At 54.0% G+C, this 25,078-nt stretch overlaps 1 protein-coding gene across 7 annotated transcripts in view; it reads right to left on the reverse strand.

Annotated features, from left to right (window-relative positions):
• PFKFB3 (6-phosphofructo-2-kinase/fructose-2,6-biphosphatase 3) overlaps positions 1-25,078 on the reverse strand; it is an 82,521-nt gene that overhangs the window by 26,172 nt on the left and 31,271 nt on the right. For 2 of the 7 annotated variants that reach the window (XM_084980561.1, XM_084980557.1), the window contains exon 1: positions 614-952. The exons of 4 other annotated variants lie outside the window; for them this stretch is intronic. The gene's annotated coding sequence lies outside the window, so the exon portion shown is untranslated. Of the gene's footprint in view, positions 1-613; positions 953-25,078 lie in introns of those variants that run through there. One more of the 7 variants, XM_084980560.1, reaches the window with a different exon arrangement.

Below are 25,078 nucleotides of genomic sequence, written 5' to 3' on the forward strand. Positions count from 1 at the left end.
TGCAGGCCGGTGACAGCGGTGCGCCGGGCCACGGAGGTCCCTCAGATAACGCCCCAAATCAGTCTCCTCCTATTATCCCCTAAAAACAACCTGCACGGCTTCCCAGAATAATCACTTGGGCTGTGCTGGGAGGAAAGAAAAAGCTCTGTCCAGGCCAGTGTGCGGGGCCCTGCAGCCGAATCCCCAGGGACGCGGGTTAAAATGCATCCTACTGACTCGGCCTCTCTGGGAAAGGGACCCCAATACTCTGCATTTTTAACACGCGGTCCATGTCAGGCACAGTCAAGGTGAAGGCCCGGGTTAAAGGCTGAAGAGAGGTTAGGAGGGCCTGGGGGGGGGGTGACTCTGCCACCCTAGAAGGAAGCCAGAGGGAGGATGTTGACAGCCTCTGTGGGGTCGGTCACTCCCTGGCGGAGCTGCTCCCTAATAATACCTGTGAGTCACATCCACCACGGAGATGGGGGCGGGAAAGATCCGGACCGAGCCCGGACCGAAATGGAACGCAGCACCTTGATTTTCACGGTCAACATGTGCAATATTTCCGATATACCTTTATTTCCCCGAGTAGAAGAGTAAATAAAATTAGATCCTATTGCGACCTGCAATTCATTACCTGCCCGCAAGCCCCGGAGTAATTATTGGGAGGCGGCGTCTTGATTGTGCAAGCCCCTAAAATTCGTGGCATTTAACCTGCACAGCCCCTATTGCACCTCCTCCGCGCCCGTTTGTGGTGTCTGTGTCCCTTCTGCCTCCCCGGTCCTCGCAGATTTGCATCAGTCAGCTCGCGACTTGTGACCGTCGTGTAGTCAGGCCAGTGGCCGCCCCGTGAAGACCTGGGGTGCCTTGTGCGGGGTCTGCAGCATTACAGGGATGTGACTCTGGCACGCGATGCCTCAGCCCGAGCGCGGCCCTGCCCCGCAGAGGTGCATCCCTCGCGCTGGGGCTGCGCTGTGATTGGAAGGAGGCGGCGCTCGCTGAAACCCACCCCGCCGCCGCGGAACAGTCTGCGCAGAGGCTACCACACGTCGCTCACGTACCGCATGGCTCGGCTGGGACGGCGCCCGCTCCCTGGCGGCGGGCAAGCTGCTCCCGCCCGCCCCGCCCCGCCGGGCCTCCCCCTTCCCCGCACCCCAGCCCGCCCGGAGGCGGGAGCGCCCGGCCGGTGGCCCGAAGCACCCCCAGCTCCAGTCCAGGCACCCCTCCTCCCCCAGCCCGCCCAGGGTCGCAGAGCGCCCAGCGCTGCCCACCGGGTGGGGACCCCTCCCCCCTCCCCCCTCCCCGAGCCGGGACCTCCACTCTGGGGACCCCACCCGGCCCAGTGGCCTCACTTTCCGCGCACCCCAGCCCACCCAGGGATTCAGAGAGCCCAGTGTCTCCCCCACCGGGACGGGACGCTTGACCCTCTGCCCCCGCGCCCCGATTCCCACGCCGGGCACCCTGCCCGCCCGAGCATCCCCCACTTTCGACGCACCCCAGGGCGAGGAGCGAGCGTCGCCCACCGAAAGGGTGCCCTTGACCCCCTCCCCCCGCCCCTCCCCCGCCCTAGGCCCACCCCCACCCCCGCCTCCCTCTCCCCGGAGTCCCAGCTCTCCCTCCCACAGCTTTGCTGACTGTCTGGTTTTGGCGCTCCGGCAGCTGTTCAGAAACCTGAGTGCATTGCATTTGGACTTGTTTTTCTGCAGCGGGAGCAAATGCCGGCGATGACATCCTATAACGCCCCAGGGAGTCCCACTCCACTCTTGAAATAAGAGTGGGCTGACCCAAAGGGGGAAAGAGCAGCGAGCCAGCGGTCGCCCTGCCTGCTGCCCCCAGCTCTCTGGGGTCGGGGAAGGGGCTGCTGCACCCCGCAAGCTCGAACACCTTGGCTCTCGGCGGAACCCAGTGTGCCCGCCTGCCTGCGACTTTCCTACTCATTCTTTTCTGCACCCTGAGTGGCAGGGCAAGAGGACAGGGTGGCATTCTTCCAACCCTCCAACCTCGCAAACAAGTGTGGGTTTCAGCTCGGGGGAGAGCAGTCCATACCGCGAAGGCACACCTTTCATCTCCTGATGGCACCTGACCAGGGCCCAGCTCTGAAGCAGTTGGCCGTCCTGGGGCTTCCAACTAAGCATTCGCACTCCACACCCAGCCCTGGCGCCTGCCCAGCCTGGGTGTCAATAACACCTCAGGGCTTCAGCCATCCCCTCTGCAGAGCAGAGGCCAAGTTCCCTGGACCTCCTCCTGCACCTGATGGGCCAGCAAACACGAGTTGCACCCCCTCCCCCCTCAGATATCCAAGTGCAAACAAACTGGGAGGGAGTGTGGGACAAGGATGAATTCACACTTTTAAAACAGAACTTCCCATTGTGGCACAGCAGAAACAAATCCGACTAGAATCCATGAGGATGCGAGTTCGATCCCTTGCCTCGCTCAGTGGGTTGAGGATCCGGGGTTGCCAGGAGCTGTGGTGTAAGTCACAGACTCAGCTGGGAGCTGGCGTTGCTATGGCTGTGGTATCGGCTGGCAGCTGCAGCTCTGATTTGACCCCTAGCCTGGGAACTTCCATATGCCACGGGTGTGGCCCTAAAAAAGCCTGGGGGCAGGGCAGCCAGAAGTGGTGCTGCCCTTGGGACCCTGAAGTGCATACGCTGGGGTTTCCTTGTAGAAGATAAAATTGCTTCACTGCAAAGTCCTTTACAAACAACCCAACTGCATCTGAACTCCAGGAGTGCACTGGTTCAGAGCTGACCCGTTTAGACACCCACTTCTTTCCCTAGTTCTGTTAACGACTCCATCGGGGTATCCAACTACCTCTGGGGCTTTGACCAGCTCCCCAATCTGGCGAGCAGGCACGCCGTCCTTCAGAAAAGGCAGCAGAGAATGTCAAAGTTCCTCTACCATAAGGATGAGAACAGCTCCAGGGACTAGAGGGGGGGGTCGATTCTATGACCCATGGTCCTGGGCATTATCAAGGCTGGAAGGGCTCTTCCAGAGGATCCAGTCATCCTCTAAATGGGTAAAGGGAAGTTTAGAGATTAGAGGGGTACGAACGAGGCCAAAGGTCAAGGAACACAACCAGTTAGGAACCTTTCCCCCTACTTGACACGGACAGCTGATGGCTCCCTGGGGACCTAGGATGGGCACAGCCAGACCCCGGCTGGGGTGCTGAGTGGAGTCCCGGGGAGGGAAGAGCCCCCTCTACTCAGACCGTCTCACCCAGAGCAGCTGAGCAGATGGCAGGAGCCGGCAGGGAAGCCTTCTCTCCCGGCAGTGCCTGGTGGAGGTGCCTAGCGGTCGAGGAGAATTCGCTGGCTAGGTTTAGACGCAGAAGGGGCCGTGGGAGCGGGTTTTCGACCCAGCCGCCCTCTTCGCAGTTCCCTCTGCGGGCCAAGGTCATGGAGCCCTGCTCTTCTGTACCTACAGCAAAAGGCAACCCCAATTCCATGGTCCCGAGCCAGTGAGGCCGATTTCAGCATCGGGACCAGGCTGCAACCGCCCCCTTCGCCCCAGAGAGAGGAGCCAGAACAAGCCACGGCAGGCTTCGGGCAATCAGAGTTGCTAATTAGACTCAAAGTGTCGTCACTCGCGCCGGTGAACCATCCCGTGTCTGAGTGAAGAGAGACACCAAAGAAAAGATGGAAAGAAGCCCTTAGCTCCCAAAGACAGGGGAGAGGGCGGCCTTTTCCTTCTTTTTAATGAAATGCTTGTCATGCAGCCACGAGGGGGAACAGAGACAGAGATGGCCGCACGGTGCCACACTGGCGGGTTGAAAACCCCGTTCGGAACCCGCACACGGAGGTTTATGGCAGCTGTATTCATAATCGCTAAGAGGTGGGAGCAGCCAAGACATCCTTCAGCAAGTGATGGATAAATAAACTGAGATGCCTGCAGACCATGGGATCTTATTCAGGGTTCAAAAGAAACGAGCCGTCCAGCCATGATAAAGACACAGGGGAACATTAACTAAGGTGACCAAGTGAAAGGTGCCAAGCCGAAGAGGCCCCAGAGTGTACGATTCCAACTCTGTGATGTTCTGGAAAAGACACAACTAGAGGGAAAAGATGAACGGTCCCCAGGGGTTAGGGAGCAAGGGGGGTGAACAGGTGGAGCAAAGAGGATGTTTGGGGCAGAGCTGCTCCGTACGACATTATAAGGATGGTTACGTGACCTCATGCACCTGTCCAAACCTGCTGAACATACGCCACCCACAGGGACTCCTAAATGACAGACAACCATGGACTCTGGGTGATGACGACGGGTCAGTGCAGGTTCATTCTCAGTAAAAAGGTACCATCTGGCGAGGGATGTGGATGATGGGGGCGGCTGTGCCAGGGGGGGCGGGGCGTATGAGCATGCTGTACCTTCTGCTCAATTTTGCTGTGAATCTACGAGTGCTCTAAAAAAAAATAAAAAATAAATTTTGGAAAATCACTATTTTTCTTCAAATACTATATACATTGTTCTCCAAATAAGGGGACTGACCCATCTCATTATGAGGGTTATAAGGACAGCTGTATGCAGCCCCATCCTGATAGTGGGGGAACCGTGGCAACTGAAGCCCTACTGAGCCTTCCCGCACGTTTCCATCTCCCTCTGCTCCGTCCTTGTCACTCCGCTTCCTGTCAGCCTTTCCTTTTTCAAGGGCACACCCCCGACCTCGGGACCACACTCTTAAATCCACCCCTTGGTTCTCACATCAGCATCCCACCTGCTCTGAGACTATTTTACACCCCCTGTCAACCTCACCAATATCAACACATAGGTTCCTTGTGTGTAAACGTATTATTTTAGGACCTCGAAATATTTGTGCTTTAAAAAAAAAAAAAATCAGATATCCTGTGGGCTAGTGAACAGGCGTGAACCCACAGCAGTTTCCTGGTTGTGATATTTGACGACAGTCATGTCAGATGTCACCACTAGAGGAAGCTGGGTGAAAGGTTCCTGGGACTCTGTATGCTATTTTGTAAGTTCTTGTATTTCAAAACGAAAAGTTTTTTTTCAAAAACTCCAAAAATTGAAAATCAGCGCTAGCTCCGTTTGCTTAAATTTGAGACGAAACACAAGGGAGAAAAAGGAAAGCACAGATGGGACAGATCCAGGCATTGAGGGAGAAGGGAACGGGGTAGAAAGGCAGCCAGGAACTCTTCAGTGATTTGCATGTGTTCCTAACACCTCTGCTTCTTGCAAATGATACACATATACAAACGGAATTTGCACGAATCCTGCACCTGTGGGCAAAGAGAATCAAGCTCAAGCTGTGTTTTACGCTGGGGGGCGGAGGATGCTATTTCTGGGCTTTGCGTAAATCTTCTTTAATGGGTGTGTAGTCTTGGTCACCAATTTGCATGCACGACGCAGAATGAAGAGGAGACACACGCAGAGTTCAGCAGAGGACGGCAGACAGCCACGCTGAGCCTGTGTTTCCTGGAGGGACAGGAGGCTCAGGGGTGAGCCGTTCACCATCCATCCTCTTCTGGTACATTTATTAGATGCTCACGGGCAGTCGCTTGCGCATCAGACGCTGCAGGGAACAGGTCGCACCTGGAATCCCAACAATCTGGAGTCCAGCCAAGGAGAGGAGCCGGTGATCACGCAGCTGTCATCCCGGTGCTCTGAGCTCCGGCTCACACTGAGTGTGAGAGAGAAAGCGCTCCCACAGACCAGAGGCGGACAGGGACCCACGTTAGAACAAACATATGGAACAAGAAGAGAGGTGTCAGGTCAGGTGCCATTAAGCGGGATGCAGGCTCAGGGCAAGTCCATGCTGGGACTGGAAGCAAAGTCGGCCTGTAATTGGGGCAGATCAACTAGGAATTTCACATCCATCTCATTGTTCTTTGTCTCTGCCAAGGCCAAGAGCACACAGGAAAGCAAAGCCAGCATCTCTCATCTCTTCCTACAACCAACAAGAAGTCACGGCAAGCCAGCTGTCCTGGGGCCCTAAAGTCAAGTGAGATGTGGTCCTTGTCAGAAGTATGAAATCATTTTTGAGTTTCGTCATGTCCCTACCACAAACACACACACACACACACACACACACACACAAACACACCCCTACGTTTTTCCCTTAGAGCTGATAAAGCCGAGGCTCGGAAATATGAAATTACTTCCCTGTGATCACATAGCTAATAAGCCAAGGAATACCCAACAAGACCCCCGACTAGGCTGGTCTTCTTTCTGGTGGCTCCCAATTCCATTACTTGGGCCCCCTTCCCAACAACAAGGCCAACAACCAAATTCTGGATCCACGTGGTTTTGACGACAAGGTCCAAATTACTTAGTATTTGGTGAGCAGGTGCACATAAGGGCCATCTTCGACTGCTACACAAATGAATAAACTAAAAACTTCCAAAGGAACCTACAAGGTAAAGTGCTACCTAGAGATGAAGATGGGGAGCCAGCCCCCCAAAGTCCCAGCCCTCCTGCTGCGGCTGTCACACCTGGACAGCCCTCCTTTCTGATGCAGAAAAGGCACGTGGTCGCTGCCACAGCAGAGCCAATGGAAGGAGAAATAACGGCTTTTATGATCTGTAACTGTATCAGCATTAAGGAAATGGAGGAGACCTTGGGCTTTCTGTGCACTTCTGAAAGGTTTTAAGATGCCCAAATTTATTAGTAAAAACATGTAGTAAAAAAAAAGTCCTCTGTCTCTGATACAGATCAAATTCTCTGATAGACCTCACATTTCTATGGTTAATAATACATCTTGGGAAGTTCCCATTGTGGTGCAGCAGAAGCAAATCCAACTAGTAACCATGAGGTTGTGGGTTCGATCCCTGGCCTCGCTCAGTGGGTTAAGGATCCGGCATTGCCATGAGCTGTGGTGTAGGTCGTAGACACGGCTCGGATCCCACGTTGCTGTGGCTGTGGTGTAGGCCAGCAGCTGCAGCTCCGATTAGACCCCTAGTCTGGGAACCTCCATATGCCATGGGTGTGGCCCTAAAAAGCAAACAAACAAACGAAAAAATGTCTTGGAGTTCCTGTTGTGGCTCAGTGGGTTAAGAACCCGACACAGCGTCCCTGAGGACTCAGGTTGGATCCCTGGCCTCACTCAGTGGGCTAAGGGCCCAGCAGTGCCACAAGCTTCGGTGTCGGTTGCAGACATGGCTCGGATCTGGTGTTGCTGTGGCTGTGGTATAGACATGCAGCTGCGGCTCTGATTCAAACCCTAGCCCGGGAACTTCTGAATGCGGCAGGTGCAGCCCTAAAAAAATAGTAATAAAAAAGTAATAATACATATTGACGGCCTCAGCCCCGTTGTGGACAGCACAACATCGCCGAGACTCCAGGACAGGGCTTCCCATAGAAGCTACAACCACGGCTTAATGTCTCCCAGTCATGACAAGAAGCGGGAGAAACTAACAGCAGGATCATGCTCTGGTTACCCCTCCGAGACCCCAAGTGCTCTGCCTCCGACACGCTGTGCTGTGACACGCTGTTGAGATGGCCTGCGTTCCGGTTTTTAGCCTACATCTTCAGTCGCCCTTCCAGGTATCTGGAGTAAGAGGCGACCAAGCCGAGGACACATGAGCGAAGGCGCTGGCGCCGGATGTGGGTTCAGGGAAGAGCCAGGCAGGGGGAGAGGGCTAGAGAATGGCGGGGCACTGGTCAGGCCACATCTCGTGGCTCCTGATCCCAGCAAGGCACCAAGAGGCACCCAGAAGGACGAGCAAGGGGCCGGGAGGGACCTTGGTGTTCACGGCTGTTTGTATCACAAGGGCCAGAAACAGCCCGGTGGGTGGCAGGTGTCCGGCCACACAGGTTGACAGAACGCACGTTTGTTTAAAGACCAGCCTCTGGTTACTGGATGAAGAACGGGTTATATAACCCGCAGACGACGGTCCTGGGACCCTGCAGTGACAGTGACATTCAGAATCTCTGGCTGAGGTTGCTAAGGCAGGGGCGGGGAGGAGAGCTCAAGAGACAGGCCCCTGCATGGCAGGAGTTTCAAAGGACTTGGCTCCCCTTTTCCCTTCCACTCTTCCCCCGAAGCGCATTCAGCCTGCAAAACCACAAGGGCAGTGCAAGCCAGAAACCTTTATTCTGGAAAATTCCTCTCCAAGGTTTGAAAACAAGAGGCATGGGTGGGGCAGAGCAAGAGCCAGGTGCTGGAATCCATCACTCTTCATTCTTTCATTGATTTATTTTGTCCTTTCAGGGCCGCACCCGCGGCACAGGGACGTTCCCGGGCCGGGGGGCGAATGGGAGCTGCAGCTCCCAGCTACACCACAGCCACAGCAACACGGGATCCGAGCCACATCTGCACCTACGCTGCAGCCTCGGCAACGCCGGATCCTTAAGCTGCTCAGCGAGGCCAGGGATCAAACCCACATCCTCACAGATGCTGTGTTGGGTCCTTAACCCTCTGAGCCACAACAGGAACTCTGAGGACCCCATTACTGGACATTGGGACCTGTAACCACAGTATACAAGGAGGTAAGGGACTGTCAGATCCTGGAATAAGGACCAATTAATGGGAAATTTGCTGAGAAACTCATGCATCAGTTTCTCTGCCCCACCAGGCACAGAATCCTTCCTTCACAGACAACGCGTCCCTGAGCAGATCTGAACGTTCTATTCCGACCAGCAGCTGATCTCCTAGAAACGTACCAGGAGGGCAGTCTAGTTTCAACACCATTCTCTTACTGGTCTGGTTTGGGACTTATTCTCCCTGGGCTGGACCATCTCTGACTGCACTGCTAAAATCCAGCTTCTCTCTCTCTGCTCTCTTTTAGGGCCTGCACCTCTGGCATATGGAAGTTCCCAGGCTAGGGGTCGAATCGGAGCTGCCAGCTATGCCACAGCCCCAGCAACTCGGGATCCAAGCCACGTCTACAACTTAACACCACAGCTCACGGCAACAGATCCTTAACCCACTGAGCGAGGCCCGGGATTGAACCCAAGTCCTCATGGATGCTAGTGAGGTTTGTAACCTGCTGAGCCACAACGGGAACGCCTAAAATACAACTTCTAAAGTAGGTGGAGGGTTTTCTGAGAACATCAGTAAATAACTGAGGCTAAGTTAGACAATTCTGGAATTCTTACGTTTGATAGCTGAGATTGTTTCTTCATCGCTAAGAAAGCTATTGCTCAGCCATTAGTCATGGGACAAAGAGGCCAGACGGATGCCAGGGACAGTGAGGACACCCTCTAAAGACCTGAGCAGCCCCTGGCCCTCACTGCCCCAGGGCAAGCTCATGACAGCACAGCTACCGGTTACGAGGCAGGAGGAGGGACGGCCAGCGCCGCCCTGGTACAGAAGGCTGGACCTTGAATCTGCACGCAGACACTCAGCACTGCTCTCTGGGGTCAATGGACACATCCCACCTGGCCTTCCTCTGCCACCCATCCCCCAAACACCAATAACCTCTTTTTTGGTTGTTGTTCTTTTTACAGCGGCACCTGTGGAATATGGACGTTCACAGGCTAGGGATCAAATCAGAGCTGCATCTGCGACCTACACCACAGCTCACAGCAACGCTGGATCCTTAACCCACTAAGCAAGGCCAGGGATTGAACCCGCATCCTCATAGACACTAGTTGGATTCCTAACCCACTGAGCCGCAATGCAAACCCCAGGAACCTCTTCATGTGAAAAGACAGCGGATATAGCAGAATTTTCCCAAGAGCCAAAAGCCCAAGCGCTCATCGACAGATGAAGGATAAACAAAATGAGGTAGAGCCGCACAGTGGAACGTTACTCAGCCATGAAAAGGGCGAGAGGTCCTGACACACACGGCGACGTGGATAAACCTGAAAACAGGGCCACTGTGCACTGAACTGTGTGACCCTGAAACCCCGCATTGAGGCCCTGACCCCAGGACCTCAGACTCTGGCTACATTTGGACACAGGGGCTTTAAAGGAGGAATTAGTTAAATGAGGCCATTAGAGTGACCCCCCCCCCAACACACACACACACAGAGCAAAGAGCCAAAGTCAAAACAACCCAGGTTCCCTGCCCAGGCCCCTGGCAGGACAGAAAGTGACAAGTGGCCCACCCTCTGCCACGCGCGGCGGGGGCGACGTGCCAGGAGCCACCACGGTGGAGAGAGTGGGGCACGGGCCGTGTTGCAAACCTGCCTGGCCCCGCGGTGCGATTGCCCCATCAGGGCTGGCATCCTTGCCCCGGCTCTGTTCCCCTTGTACTTCCTCCTTCTCTGGGTGGAAAACATTCTAAAAATAGATCAAGATCGGGGCCAGAAAGTTTAAAGGCAGGTTTTGGAAAACAACACTGACGACATGGTGGAGCGCCCCCCGCAGCCAGGCCGGGCTATGGCACAGGCTCCGTCCCCGGGCGCGGTGGTTCCTTGCTGGGTGGCGCCCTGGAAGGGATGGGAAGAGACTCGTGAGGTCAGCGACAGAGCTAGACGGGCAATAAGGAGCAAGAGGAGATAAAATGACAACCCCGGACAAACCCGGGGGAGCAGACTTGCATCGTGAGCAGAAACCAGATTGTGGCCGGAGGCAGGGGGCAGCTGCGGGACAGACTGGGGACGAGGGCCTGCCCCGGGGAGCCCCACCCATCTCACCGGGCAGGACCCGTCCCTGGTGTGGAATGACCCAGCCAGCTCAGGGGTCCTTTTTTGCTGGGAGGCCTTCGAGTCTAGAACTGGGACCCTCCGTGACCCCGGGTCCTGCTGCTGACGCAGCACCTCGTTCCCCGTTGAAGCCGCCTGGGGGTGGCCGAGAGGCTGGGAGCCGCAGACTGGGTGTGACACTCCTTGACCAGCCCCCTGGAATGCGACAGCCCCCGGGGCGACCCAGCTGACTGCTCCTTCTTTCAAGGCACGTGCTGGGGCCATGGGGGACCTCAGTGGTGGCCCTGCTCAGCCAGAGACTCTAGCTTGGAATCCAGAGGAAAACAGAGTAAGACACCGGCCCAGCACTGCCTCAGATTATCAAAACCTCAGGGGTCCCCAGGGGCGCTCACCCCCACTAGGAAATAGTTCTGTTTCAAACTTCTAATTTTTGAATCCGTGAATACGACTTTTACCTATCTTTCCTATGGCAACTTTAGAGGCTTCTGGCTCCGGTCTCCCTGTGAGAGAACTTGCTCCCTGGCTGTGAGGAGTGCAGGTAAAGGCATCTCCAGCAGCAGCATGCTGGGGTCCATGGTGGCCTCCAAGCCCAGGCCCTTTTCAGCAGCTCCTGGGCCATGGCTGCACCCAGCAGGGCACCAGAGCCTGGCTGGTTCTGCCCCCAATGGACCAGCTTTGCACCTGAGCTCCCCCCACCCCGGGGCCAGGGAGACCTCTGAGATGCCCTACATCTTCCCACGGCACCCCCACCCCCCACCCACCCAGCTTCCTTCCCACTCGGTCACCGCGTCAGGCCTGCAACCCGCTTCCTTTATCTTTCACGAGCAACGGGCCCCCAGTCAACCTCTTGCAGGTCCAGCTCCATCCTACTGGCCGCTTCTCAGAGGACCCAACCAACACACCTGCCTTTAAAAATAAAACAGCTTGAGGAGTTCCCGTGGTGGCACAGTGGGTTAAGAATCTGATGGCAGCAGCTCAGGTCGCTGCAGAGGCGCAGGTTCAATCCCCAGCCTGGGGCAGTGGGTGTCAAGGATCTGGGGTTGCTGCAGCTTCAGGCTGGGTTCAATCCCTGGCCCGGGAACTTCCATATGGCACGGGTGCAGCCATAAAAAAATAAATTAAATAAACGAGCTCAAGACCATGCGAGTGTTAGGGCAGAACTTAGGGTACAAAGCGAGAGGGCGCCTGACGCCTGGCTGGCTCAGCACTCAGATAAATGACCAGCAGGCGCTCTGAGGGGTTTGGCCAACTACAGCATTAGATGGATTTAGTCTCAGCTATTTAGCAGTTCATGGGTACCCGGTATTGATCACTGTGTAAGGGTGGGAACCACAAGAAACCGTGAGGCTGGCATGTGAGTGCATGAGAAAATATGTCCAAAAAGACACAGGGGAGTTCCTGTTGAAGCCCAGCAGTAACGAACCCAACTAGCATCCCTGAGGACGTGGGTTCGATCCCTCGCCTCACTCCGTAGGTTAAGGATCTGGCGTTGCTGTGGCTCTGGTGTAGACTGGCAGCTGCAGCTCCGATTCAACCCCTAGCCAGGAACTTCCATGTACTGAAAAAGAAAAGAAAAAAACACAAGTACACAGGGGCCTGCTTTAAGGGGTTCCCCTGGCCGGATCAGGTATGAATTGAGCAACAAAATTATAACCCAGAGGAAAATGAGAATCCCCGGACCCATTCACATGTAATAAAATGAATAAGTGAATGAGTGAATGAGTGCAAGAGATGAGAAAGCGTCTCCTTACTCAGAATTCCTACAAATAAAGAAGGAATGATGGAACCTCTAAGGCACATGAGAATCACCACAGTAGTAATTATTTCAGACCAGAGTCACTGGGTAGCTCTAAGTTTGACAAGAAACGGGATAGCTGCAAAGCCTCAGAGTATCTGTCCCCAAGTACTTATTAGTCCCAAAGGAGGAAGAGTAACCTCACCACAGAGGAAGCTGGCAGATGCCATCCCGCACAAGGGAGCAACACGGGAAGGGGACATGTGTGTGTCCAGATGTGATGCTTCAAGAATGCAGCCCTCCTCCCTGGGACACCTGCCCAAAAAGCAGAGCCCTGACCCAAACATCAAGAAGCAACAAACAAACCCAAGTGGAGGGTTAGTCTGAGAAAGCGACGGCCTGAGTCCCGAGGAGATCTTTGCACACCTGTGTTCAAAACAGCATCATTCATGGTAGCCAAGAGGTGGAAGCCACCCAAACATCCATCCTCAGGCTAGTGGATGAACAGAGTGTGTTCCGTCCACCCCGAGGAATATTATTCAGCCTTTAAAAAGGAAGGAAGGTGTTCCTGTTGGGGCTCAGTGGTAACAAACCCGGCCGGCATTCATGAGGATGCGGGTTCAATCCTTAGCCTCGCTCAGTGGGTTAAGGATCCAGCGTTGCCACGATCTGTGGTATAGGTTGCAGACATGCCAGGGATCTGGTGTGGCTGTGGCTGTGGCTGTGGTGTCGGCCGGCAGCTGTAGCTTTGATTCAACCCCTAGCCTGGGCACTTCCATATGCCACAGGCGCAGTCCTAAAAAGAAGAAAAATAAAATTAAAAAGGAAGTTCTGACACCTGCTACAATGGGGATCATAACGTGAGGACGTTATGTTGAGTGAAACAAGCCAGTTACCAAAAACAAACAAACAAAAATTCTGTATGATTCCATTTACGTGGTGTTCCTAGGGTGGGTAGGGTGGATGGATGGATGGATGGAGAGAGAGAGAGGGAGAGAGAGAGAGAGAAGCAGAGAAGGAGTGAGGGAAAGAGGGAAGGAAAAGAGAGAGAAAGAATCAGAAAGCTAATAGGGTAAATGTCAACATTTGCAAAATCCGGGGGGAAGGCTGAACGCTTTGCACTAAGTTTTTGCAACTTCCGTGTAAGTCTGAAATTATTTCAAAACAAAAAATTAAAACGCGAAAACATCTCAGTTCACGGATGTGCCCAAAATGGTAGGAGTTCTACCCATTCCGCTCAAGAGGCTCTTCCTCGGGGTTGGAAGTTGTAAACCTCTGATACAAATCAAGGCATCAGTACTATTTCGAAACCCAATGCCGAAAGAGAATGTAAAGGGGCAATTAAATGTAATTGACTGTTCATTTGCCGACAAGAAAACACCTGCCACATGGGAAACGGGGCAGGGGTGGAGAAGCAGCCTAGAAGGGTGGCCTAACTTCTCTCCTCACTTACTATATTTTAAATGGTGCAACATAAGCCATGTCATAGCCATCACCCTCTATGAAACAGTGTAATCTAAGCTTTGTTCTATGTATTACACGATTTAAACAGTACAAAGTTGGGGACACCAAGGAGTTCCCTGGTGGCTCAGCAGGGAAAGGGGGGTGCATGGATACTGGGGGAACGCTAGCAGTCTCTGCCGCCTCACCCTTTGCCAAACGCACAACTTTTCAACAAACACCCCTCGAGAGACAGAGCCTTTTATTATACAGAAAGTGGGAACAATACTAAGCTTTGCACTCAGACAAGACCAGTGATTCAATCTGCAACCCTCACCTGTAAAATGCCACTTTTTTTCTCTTTTTTTTCCCTCTCTCTTTTCTTAGAGCCGCCCCTGTGGCATATGGAGGTTCCCAGGCTAGAGGTCAAGTTGGAGCTGCAGCTGCCGGCCTGCACCACAGTCACAGCCACGCCAGACCCAAGTCACATCTGCGACCTCTGCTGCCGCGCACAGCAACGCTGGATCCTTAACCCCCTGAGCGAGGCCAGGGATCGAAGCTGCATCCTCATGGATGCTATGTTGGGTTCTTAACCTGCTGAGCCACAACAGGAACTCCTAAAAACACAGTTCTTGAACTCACCTGTCAAAAATTCATGTTCCTCTTCCAAAAACAAATCAAATGCCGTGTTAGCCATAAGCTGCAGAAAGCTGAAGACTTACTTCCACTGCCATGGCCGTTGTCTGCCTCCCAGCCCCTTCCATGTTTCTCCCCACTGACTGCACCTCCTGGGACAGGTGGGGGAGGCAGGAATCCCCAGTTGCAGGTAAGCTGCCGCCCATCCCATCTGCAGCCTAGTCTGCCCTTCTCACGGTCCCTGACCCTAAGTGAACACGGGGGCTGAAGGGACAGCACGTCAGGCACTCAGCAAAGGTGCCCCACTCGAGGTGGGGGGCCTGGGATTGGCTGCTTGTGATCTCTGGCTGCTCCCAGAGGCTGTCTTGTCCAGGGGGATCCATGAGCCCCTTCTCGTCTGCCTTCTGGAGCCGGGAGCAGGGGCAGGGGCAGGGTTCTCTTTCCTAAAACTTTGGTCTTTAGGAAACTGGCCCCAGCCACGGTGTCCTGGCCTGGGCTGCCCCAGATTGCTGCCTCCAGAGCTGGAAGGACACCCGGGGGGTGGGCGGGGAATAGAGGTGTGTGGGGAGAGCCCCGCCCGTGCCAAAGGAGGGGGGCAGAGCACCGGCTCCAAGGGTGTCCCTGGGGTGCACAAATCAAGCAGGAAGCACCCCCACAGCCACGCAGCCAATGCAGAGGACCCCACCTGATGACCCACCCCCACCGCAGGGCATCAGAAACTCAGCACCATGTCACAGATTCGGACGAAACTACAATTCAGAAAGTGACATGCACCCTATGTTCACTGCAGCATGAGTCACAAGAGCCAAGACATGGAAACAATCTAAATGTCCACCATAGACAAATGGATTAAGAACATGTGATACAAATACACAATGGAATACTACTCAGCCATAAAAAAGAACACAATAATGCCATTGGCAACAACATGGATGCAACCAGAGATTCTCACACTCAGTCAGAGAGAGAAGGACAAATACCGTATGGTATCACTTACATGTGGAATCTAAAATATGGCACAAATGAACCTATCTACAGAACAGAAACAGACTCAAGGGCATACAGAACGGACTTGTGGTTGACAAGGGGGAGGGGGAGGGAGAGGGATGGACTGGGGTTGGGGTTAGTAGATGCAAACTGTTCCATTTAGAAGGGATGGCCAGTGAGGTCCTGCTGTAGAGCACAGGTTCTTGGGATAGAACCTGCTGGAAGATACTATAAGAGAGGGAATATATGCCTATGTATGACGGGGTCCCTTTGCTGTACGGCAGAAAGCGGCACACATTGTGAATCAACTATACTTTAATAATAAAAAACGGGGGAAAAAGATAAAACAGAAGGAATTCATCACTGAGAAATAAGAAGGAAAAAGATAAAAACCACAGACACAGCAGTCACGGGACCCGGATGGTGTCACTGCCAAGGCGAGCGTGTTCTTTGACCAATGCCATGAGCCACGCATAAGGTGCACTGCTGATAGCAGAACACGGCAAAAAGGAAATTACATATAAAAGTAATGCTGATGGAACACGGGGAACAGACCTGGGGAAGGGGGTGTGGGAGGGGTCAGTTGGAAATTTGGGATTGGCAGGTGCAAACTTGCATCTACAGAATAAATAAGAAGATCCTACTGTAGAGCACAGAGAACTACCCTCAATATCCTGTGATAAACTACAATGAAAAGAATATGAAAAAGAATATATATATGTATGTATAACTGAATCACTGCTATACGGCAGAAATTAACACAACACTGTAAATCAACTATACTCGAACAAAAAAATTTTTTTAACTAATGCTGGTGTAGTTCCCGTCATGGCTCAGTGGTAACGAACCTTATGAGTGTCCACGAGGGTGTGGGTTTGATCCCTCGCCTCGCTCAGTGGGTTAAGGATCCGGCGTTGCCGTGAGCTGTGGTGTAGGTTGCAGACACAGCTCAGATCTGGGGTGGCTGTGGCTGTGGCTGTGGTGTAGGCTGGCAGCAACAGCTCTGATTTGACCCCTAGCCTGGAAACTTCCATGTGCCACACCTGCAGCCCTAAAAAAAAAAAAAAAAACAAACTAATGCTGGTGGAATCTCAATTCTCTAGAAAACATTAGGTGTTTCTATACATCAGAAATGATGGATCTCGGCGGTTGAATTATAGGTGATTTTCACTGTCACTTTGTGTGTAAGCCTTCCTACATTTTAAAAGATTGTCTAATAACCAGAACACAATACCATAAGAGCTATTCGATAATCAGAGTAGTAATCATTATTAAAACAGCTACCATTTATCCCAAGCCCTGAGTCTGGGCTAAGCCCTGGGCTCAAGCTTTACGTATATTTTCTCAACAACTCACTCAGGTAAGTAATGATGTCACTAGTTTTCAGAGAAGGAAAGCCACACAAGTGGGGCTTGAATCCAGCTGCCTGACGGCTAAGCTGGAAGTCCACGCCCTTAACCACTCTGCCCACGGGGCCCCGAAACGAAACCCTTTTGAAGGAAATAGACACATGTGTGTGGATCTGAACAGTGGGCCAAAAAAAGGGGGGCGGAGGGGACTGGACCGGGGTGGGGGTCTGCCAGGGAACCTCGGGCAGGAGGGGCAGCCAGAAGCCGCTGTGTCAACCAGAGGAAGAGGCCCTACCTAAGCTTCAGCTCCCTGGGGAGCTGCCTCCCTGGCCCCTTCTCCCTATTTGCTGGCCCTGAACTTCTGGAGAAAAATCTAAAGGCTCTCCTGTCTCCTCCGACCTCTGATGCAAATGTGGGTTATTAAGTCAGCAAAAACAACGGGAGGCAGCAGACAGCTGGCAAATTAGCAAGTATGTATGAGCTGTCTTCGGATTCTTTTTTTTTTTTTTTTTAGCCCACACTGAGGGCTGGAGAAAAGGAAGAAGAAGGAGAAGAAATCCCTTCGCAGTGGGTCAGCCGGGGACAGAGCAAGGTCACGTCTGCATAGGGTCGTCCCCATGCTCCCTGCAATGCGTCACACCTGCCAACACACCACATACACGGAAAGGCGCCTTCTTCCAAAGTTCTCCGTCAGGGAGAGGTCCCTGTGCCAGTTCAGCCCGTCCCACGTGAGACAGAGCACAGGACACTCAGCCCCGCATCACAGCGGGACACCGGGACCCTGAAGACATGGCCCAATTTGAACAACTTTGCCTACAACGAAGAGCTGACACGCAGCAGGCTGTAATCACTCATTCATGACTCGAAACTGGGTATCGCACGTGCATTTCGGAGTCATGCAAAGGCCACGGCCCCCGCAGCTGGGGCCCCTCCAACGGCATCCACATAGCACGCCCCTGCAGGAGCAGCCCAGCCTGCGATGCTCCGAGAGCTAAAGCCAGTCCTTTCCACAATTCTCCCAAAGCAGCAGGAGATCAAATGAGGATGGGGCCTCGTGGCGATGAGAGACGCAAGGCAACCCCAGCAGGAAGCCCGCCCCCCCGCCAGGCACGACCTGGTCACCTGAGGGTTTCACCCACGGGAGCCTGACATAAGGCAAGGCTTGGCCCCCTGGCTGTTTCAATCAGGTGTTTTTATGTCCTGAGTTTTGGGACAGAAATATCCAGGCTGATAGGCTGGATAATCGGGGGCGGGGGAAGAGTGAACTTGGGAAACTGATCACTTCACCTGAACCACGTTACTGATCCCTGGTTCTCTGCGTCAGGGACCCGCAAGAACATTCTCAAAACGTCGATGTGTAAACCTCACACTAGCCCCATTCGATCAGAACTGCTGCCTGGGGTTTCGGCTTTGCAGGTTTTTAAAAAGCCTCTCGAGTGAGCCCCGCATTAGCCAAATAAAGATGCTAACTTGCACCGCGGGGAGCTGCAGGCTGCCCCGAGGGGGTGGGATCTGAGTACAGGTTCTTCTACCGAGATCAGACGCGAAGAGTACGCGCTTGGGAAGCAAGGGGCACACAAAATCGCCGTGGGGTTTGTTGGTGTTTTGCAGATTCGAGAGCAAACCACGGGGAGAAAGTGAGCCTCTCAGAGCTGGCGTTTCTGCTGCTCCTGCAGCCTGTTTCTCGGGGCTTATGACCAGCCACTGAGCCGCCCTGAAACCCAGTCGGGTGTGTTTTGTTTGCTTTTGAGACCTGGGTTGACCTTCTGAAAGAAGGCGGGATAGAGTCTCAGGATACTAAACTACTGGGTAGTTCCCAGGAAAAAATCCCCTCCTGCCTGTCACCCCAGGCTGAAAAAGTCCCCCGAGAAGCCATTTATCCACACAGTCGGTTCTCCCAACAGAGAAGAGGCGACCCACTGGGATTCATGCCACCCCCACCCCCCACCCCGTGAGAGCAGCAGGTGTGGCTCAAGAATTTAAGCCTTAACCTAAGCAACTTAAGCTGAACTTAAGGACTAAGTCACCCAGGGATGGGCCTGGGTGCACGTGTGTGTGTGTGTGTGTGTGTGTGTGTGTGTGTTTACATGTGTACGTGTGTACACAGGGATCTGCTGCTGGACCCTGCAAGGCTTGGCCACATACACTTTCTGGGGTCACCAGGGTGGTGCCATGGGGACAGACAGACACCCCGGCTGACCTGCCGTGGAGCGAGGGGGGTCCCCAGGGCACGGCAATGGTGTTGCACTGCCTGGCGGAGACTCGGCCCCTCTGCCCTCCTGACTGCGGCCCCAGACCCTGGACAGACCATAAACTTCACCCACTTGGGCATCAGCCAGCTGAGACAGGGAGGGCCTGGGGCCAGCTCGCTGCCTCCTCCCCTGGCTCCCACTGCCCCTTGAACCCAGGCTCCACGTCTTCAGCCTGGCAGGAGCCAAGGGAAGGACAGGGATCTGGGGGTGCGGTCGGTGCGGCATCACCCATCCCAGCCACCAGGCAGAAGTGCGCTGCTCTGCCAGGCCCGCTGCCCTGGGGAGCCAAGCAGAGGGTGGAAGGCATGGGGCTTGTGACCAGGGAGGCTCTGCTTCCCCCCGAGGTGGTGTCAGGACTGAAGGGCACCCCACATGTGAGCTGGGCTCCTGTAGGGCTCCCTGTCCTTGCCCTCCCGCTGCAGGGATAGAGGTGCAGCCTCATGCTTCCCAGAGGCACAGGTGGGATAGAGCCGGAGCTGCAGGGAGCAGAGCCCCGAGGGCCGAAGCCAGGCTCCAAGGCTCAAACTCTTATCTTTTTCTTTGTTTCCTCCTGGTGAAATGGACATAACCTAAAACTGACCAACTGAACCACTTCTAAGCATGAGGCCAGGGGCCCTGAGCACATCCACAGGCTGGACAACCATCGCCATCCTCCTCCAGAAATTTCCCTCTTCCCAAATGAAGCTCTCACCCCCTCAACAGTAAGTACCCCCCCCCCCAGCCCCGGGTGACCCATTCTACTCCCTGACTCAGAATTCCAGATTCTATCAGTAGAATCATACATTTGCCCTTTTGTGGCTGCATTCTTTCCTGCGCATGTTGTCTTCAGGGTTCATGCATGTGTCAGAGGCCCTCCTTTTTCAAGGCTGCATAATATACCCCACTGCACGGATGTCTCCATTCATCCGCCGACGGGCACCTGGGCTGCTGACCCCTGGCGGCTGCTGTGAACAGCACTGCCACGAGCATGGCTGTACAAACACGTGTCAGGCCTCTGCTTTCACTTCTAAACTCTTCTTGAAAAGCGTCAGGATCAGCCTTCCTATGACACGATTAAGATACGTCTTAGTTTTAGGAACACATCCAACAAATTGCTATTTTCCAGAGAATGAATAGACCCAGTAGAACATCTCAATTTGTTTGTTTGTTTGTTTTTTACTCTTTAGGGCCGCACCCTCGGCATATGGAGGTTCCCAGGCTAGAGGGCGAATCGGAACTGTAGCTGCCGGCCTCACCACAGTAAGTTGGTGCAGCCCCTGTGGAAAACAGCAAGGAGGTGCCTCAGAAAACTGAACAATGAACTACCATAGGATCCAGCCATCCCACCCCGGGCCTCTATCCAGACACAACTGTAAGTCAAAAAAGGCAGAACCATGCACCCCTATGCTCACAGGAGCACTATTCACAATTGTCAAGACATGGAAACAACCTAAATGTCCATCCCCAGAGGAGGGGATCAAGAAGATGTGGGGCAGAGACACAATGGAATATCACTCAGCCATAAAAAGAACGAAATAATGCCATTCGCAGCAGCACGGCTGGACCGAGAGATTATCCTACCAGGTGAAGTAGGTAAGTCAGAGAAAGACAAATGCCATATGATACCACTTCAATGTGGAATCTGAAATAGGACACAGGTGAACTTATCTACGAAACGGAAACAGACTCACAGACATGGAGAACAGACTTGTGGTTGCCAAGGGGGCAGGGCTGGGGGCGGGGACCAGGAGTTGGCACAGGGAACTATACTCACCATCCTACGATAACCCATAAAGGGAAAGAGTATGAAAAAAGAAAGCATATTTTTCAAAAAGGAAGGCAGTCAAAATTCAAATTGTATACATACATGATCAACTCTTTTGGAAAAAATAAAATTCGACAGAAATTCTCGGAAGCGGTGACAGCAGCCACCTCTGGGGGGGGGGGGCGCCTTTCTTTCTTTGACCTTTCCTGCCCTTTCTACAGCAAAAGCCTGGACAACTGCTGCCCTCAGACAAAAACTGTGTCTATCCCTCGGCACACATGCCGGTGGACACGGAATCCACACCGACTTAGCGTATGCATCGTTGACTCATTCACTCCATCATTCAAAACGGCTAATTCCAGACATTTCTAAACGCCGGTTACTTTGAACGGCTGAGTGCCGAGAGTCCAATCATTTCCACGAGGTCGTATCTGTCACTTAGATGGGTGTCACTCTGCACCTGCTAATGGACGCTTCCGGTCTGGAGCAAGACGGGGTGTCCCTCAGGAGGGCTCAGCAGCCACCTCACACTCACCAAACGGGAAGGAGCACCAGGTTTCAGCCACTACCATGCCCCGGGCCGCCAGCAGCCTCGGCTGAGTCTGGCTCACATCTCTGTGCCAACCCCCCGCCCCATCCCTCCTGTATCCACCTTTGCCAGGCCCCCTAATGGCGATATCCCAGAGCAGAGAAGAAGGAGCAGGAAAATTCCTCCTGCTGGGGGGCCCCCTCCCCACACCCCATGCTTTCAGCACCAAAGGGAACAAACAGCTGATAAACGATCAGAAAGCTTCCAGCAAAGAGTGAGGGATTTCTCCAAACAGCTCAAACGCAACACAGCGCCCCACAAGTTCAAGCTTGCGCCTGTGCCACCTTCATCTGCTGCTCCTCCGTGAGGGGAACCAGGCTGCCTGGGTTCAGATTCACCACCTGCCAGCTCTGTGACCTTGGAGCAAGAACTTCACCTCTCTGCGCCCAGTTTCTTGGCTGGTAAAAGGGGAGAGAACAGAGCCCAGGGAGCATTAGCTACTTTTATTCTCAGCTCCCTTTTACTGAACATAACAAGGCATCGTGTTAAGCACATCACGGCAAGAACGTTAAAGACAAGATCGCTCATCTTTGGAACTACTCGACCAGGTAGGAACGATTCTATCCTGGAGATAAGCAGTCAGTCCCCGAGAGATTAAATAACTTGTCCTCAGACCGGAGTGGTGGGAAGCCCTTCACAGGGGCACCCGGGGGAGCAAGGAGGAAGCTGGAAAGAGAACATCCCCCATGCCAGTTTGTTTCAAAGGCGGTGCCAGTGACCCAATCCTGCCTTTGCAGAAGCAGAAGGGTGCCCCACTGGAGCCCCAGGGTGTGCGCTCCAACACTTCCCCACCTGCCCCGCAGGGCTGGAATTGCACCAAAAGCAATAAATCCCTTTATCTAGCAAACAAATTCAAGGCAAAGATGCCCACTCCCTGCCCCCAGGAGAAATAGCACTCGACTGCATTCCAGAGCACTCTGCAAAGGTCCCCAGGGAGGGAGATGCTCCCCCACTAACAGTTCCTGCCCACTCCCCCCACCCCCCAGTTCCTTGCCCTGAGAGGTCACCGCCTCCTGGCGAGGCCCCCCTTCTAAGATCTAGCACAGCTACCCTGGATGCTCCACGTCTCTCTTGCCTGTTTCATTTTCCCCCGAGCATGTACCCCCGTCTAGAGCGCTGTGTTTTATTAACCTGTTTACGGTCTCGCCGCCCCCACAAGGGCAGAGAGGTATCTTTGTGCCACTAGTGAATGGCCACTACCTAGAGCCAGGCCTGGCACAGAGTGGATGGCGGGCGATGGCTGTGCCAGTTGGCGTGTGCCCGGAGGTTCAGAGACCCAAGGCAAGGAGACCTAGCCACGGGGCTCTGCCTACCACCCAGCACCACTGATGTTAGACTCCCCACGTCCCCGGGATGAGCTACCAAGGCTGCATCCAAATCAGGTGCGAGCCTCACCTGCACCTCAGCCCCTCCCCATACCAGCATCTTCATGCCAGCCCCCACCTCACACGATCACCAAGTGCCCAAAGCCCTCTGCCCAGACTCCACCTCCCAGCAATTGTCCACATTTCCCAAACCATCCCCACCCTAACCCCGCACCCCACACGTCCCATTAACTGGGTTTTATTGAATTCTTTTGTGTGTAAGGGGGGGGGAGATAAATGTGATGCGAGGAATTCATACTAAGGTGTGAATGACTGCATTGGAGTCCCCAGGTCGTGTCTGAATTTCCATCCACTGGGAGATAGAGCAAAGGAGTCAAGCCCTCCCTACCAGAGCTGATTGTAGAGCTGGGACATCTGCCGGTAAGAAGCCACCACAGAACAAGGAAGTGCTAGAGTGGCTCTGTGCAGGCGGGGGTCACAGGCCCCCAGAAGCCACCCCAACCCCGCAGTCCCAGTAGAGCACACGCCCGCCTGCTTCCCGGAGCCTGGCCACACCCCCTCCTGGTTTCATGCCTGGTTTCTTCCCAGATCAGATAGCTCCGTATGTCACATGTACTCTGACATCAGGTGAGGGTTTTTTTTGGAAGGGGGTTTCTTTCATTTTCTTTTTAGATACGGAAATTCCCTGGCTAGGGGTCAAACTGGAGCTGCAGCTGCCACAGATACAGCAACGTGGGATCTGAGCCATGCCTGTGACCTAAGTGGCAACTGGCGGCAACAGCGGATCCTTAACCCACCGAGCGAGGCCAGGGATCGAACCCGCATCCTCACAGAGACAGGGCTGGGTTCTTAACCCACTGAGCCATGACAGAACTCCCTCAGGTGAGGTTTTGTTTGAAGGGGTGGTTCTGAGGCTCTGAGACATTTACAAACTGCGACCTAGTCCAAGCCACCGATTTCACAGCACAGTGAGTGGAGAGGGAGGTGGCTGGCCTGAGACACAGGTTAACGGAGCTAGAGTCCAGGCTTCCTGACCCCAAATCCCTTTTGAAGTCAACATGTCATTGAGATGTAACACAGGTCAAGCATGCACTGTCCCATAAAGCTCCGAGTGACTGCAGCCAGTGCAAGAACCAGGTCGCTTACTGGGACCCCAGGAGCCCCGCTGTCACCACCCCTCGACTTATAACAACATGGCTTGGTCTCTGGTTGGAGTGTTTCATCAGGGGGGAGTGCATTTCTGTTCCCCCGGGTCTGGCTTTGTCCACTCAGCACTGCCCCCGAGGTTCTTCCACGAGGCCTCTCGCAGCCCTGGTCCCTTCGGCATCCTTGCTGCCTCGCCCCGCTTCCCTCCCCGCGCCGCCGGGATGGGTTCCGCTGAGGGGCCGGAGCCAGGAGCGCTGCCGGGGAGGTGCCAGCCCGTCTAGAACGCATGAACCATTGCTGCGGGTCTACCCAGAGAAGTGGAATCGCCAGATCACGGTTCAGGCAATACTGCCAAACACTTTTCCCACAGGACGGGATCAATTTTCACTTCCACGAGAGAGTTATCACTCCAGAGTCCCCAGGACTTGGTCTCTTGGTCTCTTTCATTTTAGCCACTCTGGCTGAGAAGGGACATACAGGTGACCCTTGAACAGTACGGGTTTGATCATGGAACCACTTAAATGCGGATTTTTTTTTGGGGGGGGCCACACCTGAGGCATATGGAGGTTCCCAGGCTAGGGGTTGAATCAGAGCTGCAGCAGCTGCCCTGCACCACAGCCACAGCCACGCCAGATCTGAGCCACATCTGCGACCTACACCACAGCTCATAGCAACGCCGGATCCTTGACCCACGGAGCGAGGCCAGGGATCGAACCCAGGGATCGAACCCACATCCTTGTGGATACTAACTAGTCCAGATCGTTAACCGCTGAGCCACGAAAGGAACTCCCAGATTTTTTTTTTCAATAGAGTACTTGTATTTTCATTTTCCAGATGCTTAAATGAAGTAGGTGTGGGGGAAGTTTGTGTTTGATGAGAGGTCACAATAGGCGGAAGGCAAAGAACAAGGGTTTGAGTCCTGATTTGTTCCAGGTATCAGCTTCCTGCCCTTGGCTGTGTCATTTATCAGTTCCTCTGGGTTGGGGCGGCGGGGGGGGGGGTGTTTGTTTTTTTGGGTTTTTTTTTTGTTTTTGTCTTTTTGCCATATCTTGGGCCGCTCCTGCGGCATATGGAGATTCCCAGGCTAGGGGTCCAATCAGAGCTGTAGCCGCCAGAGCCACAGCAACGCTGGATCCGAGCCGCGTCTGTGACCTACACCACAGCTCACGGCAACGCCGGATCATTAACCCGCTGAGCAAGGGCAGGGATCGAACCCTCAACCTCATGGTTCCTAGTCGGATTCGCCAACCACTGCGCCACGACGGGAACTCCTTTTTTGGGTTTTAAGGCCACACCTGAGGCTTATGGAATTTTCCAGACTAGGGGTTGAATCGGAGCTACAGCTGCCGGCCTACAC

Source organism: Sus scrofa, chromosome 10 (assembly GCF_054392235.1).
Source record: "Sus scrofa isolate SSC_HxYL_T2T_F1_AM1 chromosome 10, Sscrofa_HxYL_maternal_Yorkshire_Landrace_v2.0, whole genome shotgun sequence".
Taxonomy (NCBI): Eukaryota; Metazoa; Chordata; class Mammalia; order Artiodactyla; family Suidae; genus Sus; species Sus scrofa.